General features: G+C 41.3%; 1 non-coding gene across 1 annotated transcript; it reads left to right on the forward strand.

The window, feature by feature from the left end:
- The first annotated feature begins 9,868 nt into the window (after window positions 1-9,868).
- On the forward strand, window positions 9,869-9,943 carry Trnas-cga (transfer RNA serine (anticodon CGA)). Its single transcript has one exon. It is a non-coding gene; the product is annotated as a tRNA-Ser (tRNA).
- The last annotated feature ends 207 nt before the right edge of the window (window positions 9,944-10,150 follow it).

The raw sequence follows: 10,150 nt of genomic DNA on the forward strand, positions 1-10,150 counted from the left end.
TCGAGATATATGCACGTCTTCCTGTGCAATGCAAGCCAAGTGGCGTTGCTGGATAGACGGCCGACTCACCTTGCTTCTCTCTCAGAGTTTGAATCTAGCGTCACACGGAATCATATCACGCAAAGTAATATTAAGAACGTCTTCATCACACACGCGAGTCCTCAACTGATACCATGGACGAGTACTTCTCTTTATCTTCTGTCTCATACATAGTTTGAGACTCACACAGTACTCACCACGTGGAAGTACTCGTCTCTAATTTCAAGTCCTGCACATGCCATTTCTTAAATATTTCAACTTATGGTACACACGCTATTTCTTACATATTTCAACTTATTGTACACACGCTAGTAATTCAGCTTAACTTAAGCACACGGAAATATTTCAACTTATTGCTACACGTGGTTTCATTGTGACCGTTGGTCACTTCCGAAGATTACTACAATCCCATTAATATCACCTGCCTGACACTTAATTCTCCCCACAAAAGTTCCTGAAATAGAGAAATTATTATTTCAAACTACTCTCAAATATTCCACATGCATACCATGTCTCCACTCTTTTGTCATTACGGAGCACAACTAAAACAGGTCTTAACAGCACAAGATCCAGCGGCAGAGTGCTGAAACATGGCCGTTCTCCAGGTCCTCTCGCACCTTTGCTGAAGTGGGGGAGCACCTTGCTACCGTATTGGTCAGCCACATTTCAGGTGCTCACAGCTCAGGTAAATTTCATCTCTTTGGTCCCACCAAACGTGGCCAAAGGATCGTCTCAAAGATGAATATATATTCACATTCACAATCTGCGGTTAGCAGATGACCATACATTCATTCATTTCACAGATCTCACCAAACTGGATGTAGGGATTTATTTTGTGGGAGTGCACATGTGATCAATTAAATAAATTTCCCACACTGGTATCGGGCTTCGCTGTATTAATTGAAATTGAGTTATTTTACAAAGAAAATGTGTTGTTCTGACAAAAATAATGAAGTATGTTGTACCTATTTTCAATGTCGGGCAGTACTGTACCCTTTCACCACCAGCTACCCATGCAGAAAAAAATGGCACGGTACTATCCTTGCAATGCAAGGGTAGTTCCGAACATTTTTTTAAGAAAACTGTATTAGAACAAACATAGCAAGTCATCAAAATAACCAGGAGGAGACCTTAGCCCCTGGTGACCACAAATTGACGACCAAATGTTGTTACTTTACCAAATTATTGACACAGTTGTTGCATGATTGTACTCTCCACAATCCGGAGTAACATACACATACAAATTTACAACAATCCACATGACATATAAAACATTACATCATACAAAAATAGAAAATAATGTTGAGATAAATATTTGCTTAATTACCGGGATCTCCGTTATTTTTAGGAATAATCCAAACTTCACTAATTCTATGACAAATAAAAGAAAATACTAATTGTACTCGTGAAATATTAAATAGCTCACCGTCCAAACACAGAACAAGTAATCTGACATTCATAAATTGCGTTGTAATAATCTTTACACGGAAATGTCTAAATACAAAACAAAATCAACAAATGAAAAAAATTGCGTACACTAGTTACACGTAGAAGTCAGGCTCCATATCAATACACGCAATAAATAGTTAGAAATAAGTGCTTGAATCCACCAGTCACTCTCGTATCTTACTCTACTGCTCATTTCTCTGTTGTTACACATTTAGACGACAAGAACATGCATTTCGACTAGCTTTCATTACACTTTAATGTGAAATATCACCACTGTGATAATGCAAATAAGTGGCTTCAGTCAACACACCAACAAGATCATTACTGTCCACGACATCAAAATGCATCAATTAATTCCGATATTTGTTGTGCAATGCAAACTCTTGTCCCCTGTGACAACCTTACTGACCTACGCAACAAGAGCCGCTACGTTAGTATTATGCCACTGGCTAATAATTAAAGCATCATTGTACCAAATTTTCTAATAAACATGCTATGTGAACTGGTAGCCCAGAACAAACAAAAAAAAACACTAACTATTCTAAACACAAATGTTAATGAAATACAATTACACTTGCTGTCCCTTCAGGAATGAAACATATAAAAAAAATTACACAATTACAAATACATTATTCCCTATCTTGCGAGTCCCATGGAAACATTTCATTCTGTGATTTTCTTGGGGTCAAAAAGTTGCTGATAGGTTCCCCAGATACACTGTCTCGGTGTCAAAGCTCTCCCATGGTTACCCGGACGAAAGTCTTTAAGTCACTCAAATCGGCATTTTGAACACGCACTGAACAGTAAACTGTATCTCACATTAAACACAAATGTCATAGTCACTCTCAGAGTACCATCCACACGAATCTGGTCGTCCAAAAATGGCCCCACAACTACTATTACCCACGGTTCTGTCCTTTCAGTTCATGGTGTAATTAAAAGTCGTAAGTTCCAACAAACAGCACTTATTCCCACACCAATTAAAGAAATGTCTCCTACTACAAATGCAAATGTCAATGTCCCACTTTAGTTTCTTGCATTCATACAATAATTAGTCACCAAACGACAACTCTCCTCTTTAAGTATACCAAGCGTCCCACATGCAATTCACAAAGCACACTTAACAAGTCACTGCCAAAAGTTTATGAATCCCACCGTTCAGTGGTCAAGACAAAACAAAACGATCGTCCTGTCTGCTAAAGACAAAATCTTTTCCACCACTCACAACGTGAAAACACCAGTCCTTCACTTTCCACCTTATGGAGACGTAACGAGCAGTCATCTTGTTTCACGGCTCCACAGTCCAGTACTAGTTAATAGTCGCTGGTAAAAAATGCCAGCCGGACTCTGCCATGCGTCGTTCATTCTGCCGTGGCGCCGCCGCGCGAGCCGTTGTGCAGAAGAAACCACCCACTGTTGCCTCCGCGGGATACTTTCTCCCGTCGTAAGGGTGGCGGAACTTATGAATGGCCAGTGGTACGTGCGTGTCGCCCCAGGCCGTTGATCTGCTGTAGTGGGCGCGTGGAGTGTACCCCGACCGACAGTGGAGTGGGGAAGGGCCGCGGCTGTGTCGCCTCTCCCATGGCGAAGTCGGCTTGGCCTCCTTCATTTTTTATGCGGTAGGGCGCGTTCCGCGTAGCACCTCAGCATTACGACACCCATTCAGTCAGACCCTTCCGTGCATCTCGCAACATTACAGACAAAAGGATATTCTTACAGTATTTAAATACTCATTGATTACATGTATGATCTATTAGATACATTGGAATAAAAGAATCTTTGTTCTAAAAAACATAAAATCATACACCCTAGTTTTCTACACATACACCAACATTTATGCCTTTTCTATGTACAACCCACACTTGGGCTATTGATTGTACCTGTTGTCCCTCATACAAAACATGAAAGTGTAAAAAAAAAAAGGAATAAGGAACAATCTATACAGCTCATAATTACAATATCAAATAGTAGACTACTCTAACATCCTATCACAGTGAAAATATTAGAAACTGTTGATTCTAAAACTACAGTATACAGTGAACCTTTGTGCTTGTGACAGACTGAAATTAATATATCTTTATACATTTTACCTTTTTATTATATATAACAACATTTCTAGGACATGTATGTACCATCCACACGATGCCAGATCCTGACCTGCCATCGAGGTTCATCCAAATCAAACAATAACACAATAGTGTGTTAGTTATGGATCGGTAGCATCCCCTTTACAGGGGTGTGCTCATTGATCACACTACTCTGCGACTCTCACTCACCAGACATCACATTTTCCTTCTCATTCAACCCATTAATACACTAACAGAATAGGTCTAGAAGTCATCTAACCTTAACACCATCACACTCACGACAACATACCATACCTTTGCTCCCTTATACTTATAACACCACCCCACTCACGACAACATACCATACCTTTCCTCCCTTATACTCAACCACATAACACATGAAGCTGTTTCGGAGATAGCTTTCCAGTCTCCGAATTCGTCCTTTCACTCTGGCACCTCTCTCCATCGGCTTACCTCTGCATTCACTTTACCGATTATTCATCCTGCTAAATATCAACTTCGAATTGCGACATTTCATCTAAGAACAAAAAATACACAAATTATTCATCCTGCAAAATAACTGTACACATTCTTGGTACCGTTTTGATTAGTTATATTGGTACCAGGCTTCAACAACAACAACAACAAAGATTTTTTTTTTATATAGCAAATGTTATGGTAAGAATTAGATTTACACTTATATTACATCTTACGTCAGTATTCCACAACGTTCACCATCTGGATCTCATACTCCCTTTATGTCCTTTCACGTTGTGCAGTTGTCCTCATCTCTTCATTCGTATTTCGGCTCTCCGTCCGTCGATTACTTCATCATTTCCTCGTCATCCTTCGCCATTCGCATCAATCTCGATTGCAGCATACACAGACCTCTCTGTAACATACCTCTAAGACATCTCCACATTATTAGTTCTACTCACCTTTATTTACCACTGTTTCATCACGTCGAATCTCTCTTTATTAATCACACTGCTTCACGTCGCTTCTCTCCTTAAATATCACCTTTATCCACTACTATTTATCACGTCGCTTCTCTGTCTACCATCTTTATCCACTCATTAATCATCACGTCGTTTCTGCTTGATCCTTATTCATATGACAAGAAATACGTACATACACTACTCTGTCGACTCCTGTTCATGACTCATTCGACCAGTCTATTCCGTCATACTTCCTGACATTCCGCCTGAAAATTCTTATGTTCGATTTGACCCTGCACAACGTTACACACCACAAATAAATACACTGACTATCTACCATAACTTGCCGACTTTCGATCTATCCTTAACTTTTCCATAATTTGATGTTAGAAATGTGATGAAGCCTACGCGATTGTTTTCCCTTGATCGTCTCAACCAGTACAGCATTTTCCTGGACAATCCACCTCACTCTGAATGGTCCACTATACACAGTAAAGAATTTGCTGGTTAGGAATCTGAGCTTACATGAAAATTAAATGTGTGCAGAGAATACAAGCTGGGAGAAATGGGCAGCCCAAGTGTTAGAAACTTAGGTGCTAGTGGCCTCTTTCCCTAACACCAGATTCCGAACAACCATACATAGCACCTCATTATAACTGTCACCACGACAATGACATACTATATATCAGATAGCAACTAATCTAAAAACTTCGATCACATTGCTGATATCACCTGTAACAGCAGAGTAAATGTACCCCATGCCATACAGATAACAATGTTGACTTTTTTACCTTACGTGTTAAATACCTGCAATAGTCAAATCGCACTAATTAAACTGGACTCATTGGCATTATTACATAACTTTTTTTTTAAACAGTCCTTTTACTTTACTGTTCCGAATAAAAATTTGCAAATTTTGCTCTGAGAGACCAGCCTAACAGATTCCATTACTGGTGTTTTATTCTCTGATCAGAAGTATGGCATTTGCATTCTTACATATCAGTAGAGTATGTCTGCTACATAGACAATTTTCAGTGCCAGCTGCATGTGTTTTAAGGCAAGATGCTAAGGGCTGATATGTTGGATTAGTTTCTCCTATCCTTCAATCCATTATGACAAGAATGAAATGCCAGGATTCCATGCTTTCCTGTCATTCTGATCGTTTCTGCCGTTCCTATCCTCGACGCTATCTGACCTATGAGTCGTGTCTCCGTTCACGATATTGCTCTCATTACCCAATCCTTGTAACAAGTGCTGAAATGACGCAGAATCGTCTACGCCTCTGTCTGCTATCGCTATATCTCTGCGCAATTTTACTGGCAACTTCGTTATACAGATCCCAATGAGCTCCCCAGTTTCGTATGGTACATCCAAATACCTATTTCGTCTCAGCCTTTCCTGATAGCACGACGCTGGATTTCTTCGTTACAATTTGGCATCATCAATATGCTTTGCTTAACCTGGTCCTGCTTACTTTTCGACCAGAATTCATTTAAAAACTTGTCACAAAATATCTTGTAGCTACTACAGTCTTTAATAACTTCCTGCATTTTCGCTCTAGCCTCGTCCCTCAAATGGTTACACACAAACTTCATTTTGAGGAGCAGTCCCCACGATGAAGGTAATGAATCTTGAAATTGAGACAGCCACAGGCATGGATGTTGGTAATTATCAGGATCCGGAAAACAAGTGTACGTTTGTACCGACACGAAGTGCCTCCTACATTCTTCTTCCGCATTTATGTTTTCCGACCTTGGACTATACCCAGTTGGGTTTGCCATCTGTTTTATCCGACACAACCGTTCTTCTAACTCTCTCAGTTCGTCTTCCTCTTTCTGCCTATTTTCGTTTTTGAATTTATCTCACTCTCCCCCTTCAGTCTACCTTGTGGTGTTTCACCTTCACTTCTGCACGCTAATTGCAACTGTGCAAGTTCTTCCCTATGTTTCCTATTTGTTTCTAATTGTGCCTCTTTAAACTGTAATAGTGATTGTATCTCCTCCTGGTCGGCATAAACCTCTCGCTGCGTACTGTCAGAGCCTGTTTCGCCTCTCATACTGATCTTTTCTACATCTGTGCTAATCGTATTCAATCTGACCACTACCTCCGCAACTTCATCCCTGTGTTTATTTAGCGCCACTTCCTGCCGGGTGACTTGAGCTTCCACGATGTCTAGTGCCGCTTGTTTATCTGCAAGTAAGTCCTCCACTATCTCTTTGATTCGCTCATCCGGCAACCCGTCCCTACATTCTGTAATATCGCTCTCTATTGCACTTATTCGTACCTCCAAATTATTGGCTTTTTCTTTCACAATATCACATACTTGCTTCATCGCACCCAGATTCTTCTCCCCTTCATCTAACCGATTATTAACTGCGCACAGACGCTCATCGATAACTGTGTGTAGCTTCCTCATTGCCTCTTTATTTCCCTTATCCATTGCCTCCAGTCTTTCCTTATTGGCTTCCAATCTTTCCTTAGTTGCTTCAAATCTTTCCTTATTCTCCCTATCTCTCTCCTTATTATCTCTATCCACCCTCTGTAAAAACTGCAGTAGCACACTGTCATTTGCTACTTTCGGTGCGCTCACCTCGTTCGCCTGAGAAACCGTAGCTTCGCTAAGGGTAGCTGCACTTTCACTGCATACCTGACCTAGTCCCGGCTCGCCCGCGTCGTTGGGAAAAGATCCCGATTGTGAACAAAGCCCGCCGCTCAAAGGATCGCCTAGCAGCGGTCCACTGAGCAATTCAGCCCCTTCCGAGTGTTTGCCATTCCCGCCCATTAGCCCATGGTCGACACCTACTTCCTGCTGCACTGCTACGTTCACCCCAGAATCGCTATTCTCCCTGGTGACTACACTTTTCGGCTGCGACCTAGTTACTACAGAAATTACGTAAAAAAAATTATACAACGATCTTCCAGCCTAGGCCGATATAGCAATTAATTACATAAAAAAATAAAAGATCCTCACAAATCCAGAAAGAAATTGCTAACAGAAAACATTTTACTTCTTAGCGCTATCACAATATATTACGTCAAAAAAAAATCTTAACAGCAATAAACCTAACAGCAAAATTTCCTGGCAGGGTCGAAATTATGAGAGGCATGCACATGCCTTACTCATACTGTGGCATCAAGCAGTCAGGCCTGCAAGATGAGTGGTCTGCCAAGCGAGTGGATTCATTCTTATTTATCGAGTAACATGAACTCTAGTACTCACACTTAAGTTACAAGTTATCCTCCCATATGATTAATACGCAACGGAAACACGCATCTGACTATCAGTAATTTACAGAACTCTGACTGTACACTACGCACTGGCAATACCACATTTTCTTTATGTCTTTTATTTAACGGCTTTTGTCAACACGTGGCCACCGCACTGAATATGAGTGGCGCACACATTATAAATTCGGGACATTATGACAACATACAATTCGAAGGAAAAGTCCACCAATCTTTTTCTTTTTGAAGATTTTGTTCCATTGTGTCTAACTTTTTAAGATTTTGTTCCACTGTGTCTAACTGTTGTTGTGTTTGTCTCTGGTGTTGTTCCATTGTGTCTAACTTTTCAAGCTTTTGTCCCATTTGTTGCATTAATTGTAATAACAATGCACTGGTGTCTGAAACATGTTCCTCAGTGCTTTTCGGCAGTGAAGTTGCACCGGCAACATTCACATTTTGACAAGCAGAAAATGTTTCTTGACTCATTTGAGAAAACGGCGAGAACCCAAAACCTGAGTTTACAGTATTTGCAATATTGTGTTCTGTCATTCCCGAGTCCTGAGGCGAGCTGTTGCCGATCGATCGATCGATAATGCTTCCCTGTTCACTAATTGTTTCACTGCCTACGCCATTGTTTGTCGCCCGCTCCATTTCCCTATGCACAATTACCAAATTACTACTTTGAACATCAGTTAATTCATTACTCGGTGGCGCTAACACACTGCTTTCGTTTTCACTGTCATTTCTCAATTTACTTTGGAGCCTAGTATTACGTTTTTCACACGCCATTATTGTCACAATATTTCACACGACAACACAGAAAAACACAATTTGAAGAGCAAAAATAGGGGAACACATTAACATAGCACTGAAAATAATATCTAGTTAATTGCAAGCGCAGCTGCGAAATACTTGCTGCAAATCTACATGCATGCCACAACTGTTTTACTGTACAACAATGAAAAACTACAACTATAAAGGAAATTCTCTCTACAATTACGCGCTAGCAATAAACAAAATCTACACTAATTACACAAACTACAAGAAAAAATCAGAAGATTCCAGTGAGGTATCCTCGCCTAAGGGTCGACATATGAAACGTCCCCTTTGAAGAATTATACATGACTGTCCTTAAACTGACATACAATATTTTTAGCGCAACGCAATCTGACTTTCAAAAATCCCTGCAAAAGAATGGACCTGAGTAACATTACACTATACCTTTCAGAAATCACTTACCTCACAAAAACCTTCATTACTCGAACTACTGCAGTACAGCGAGCGCCACTACTGCCAGCTAAATAAAAGATTCAAACTACTGAAGGCACTAACTACTGATAGGGATAGTTAGCAAATGAAAGATATTAATAGAGAACAAACAATGTATTTACCTTGATAGTCATAATATATATAGCAGTTCATGACAAATTACAAAACTCCGCCATCTTTCTCCCCACATCCACCACTGCTGGCGGCTCACCTCCAACTGCGCAACGCTACGCGCTGGTCACATCCAGCTGCCGCTGCCCAACACTACAATGGCAGACAACAATGCAAAGTAGCCACAGACTGCACACAGCACAGCCAGTGATTCTCACACAGAGCGCTACGTGGCGTTACCAATAAGAAAACCTAAACAGCCTACTTACACAACGTCCTCCACACCGTTCGAACCGATCAGACCGGTCTTGGGTAGCGAAACGGTTGCCGTCTTGTCCGGATTGTTTTAAATAACATAACGTGAAGACTGTCTTGACAGATGGGCCTATTGCGAACACTGATCTTCCAACGACCATTTATCTTCTGCGCGTCACAAGTCCCGTCGGGCAAGACAGCCTCCTGCCCAACCGATGGATGCTTAACTCACGCCCGGTACTCACAGCTTCACTTCTGCCAGTACCTCGTCTCCTACCTTCCAAACTTTACAGAAGCTCTCCTGCGAACCTTGCAGAACTAGCACTCCTGAAAGAAAGGATATTGCGGAGACATGGCTTAGCCACAGCCTGGGGGATGTTTCCAGAATGAGATTTTCACTCTGCAGTGGAGTGTGCGCTGATATGAAACTTCCTGGCAGAGAGCTTCTGTAAAGTTTGGAAGGTAGGAGACGAGGTACTGGCAGAAGTGAAGCTGTGAGTACCGGGCGTGAGTCGTGGTTCGGTAGCTCAGTTGGTAGAGCACTTGCCCGCGAAAGGCAAAGGTCCCGAGTTCGAGTCTCGGTCGGGCACACAGTTTTAATCTGCGAGGAAGTTTCATATCAGCGCACACTCCGCTGCAGAGTGAAAATCTCATTCTGGACATGGATGCTTATCTGGTAGCCACTATAGGCCATCAAGAGATCTCCAATAATCATTTTGTAGAAGTGCGAATTGCAGAGAAACCAGTTTAATTACAATTAGACACCGGCGCAGCCGTGAGTATTCTGAATTACAGTAC

This window comes from Schistocerca serialis, chromosome 1 (genome assembly GCF_023864345.2).
Source record: "Schistocerca serialis cubense isolate TAMUIC-IGC-003099 chromosome 1, iqSchSeri2.2, whole genome shotgun sequence".
NCBI lineage: Eukaryota > Metazoa > Arthropoda > Insecta > Orthoptera > Acrididae > Schistocerca > Schistocerca serialis.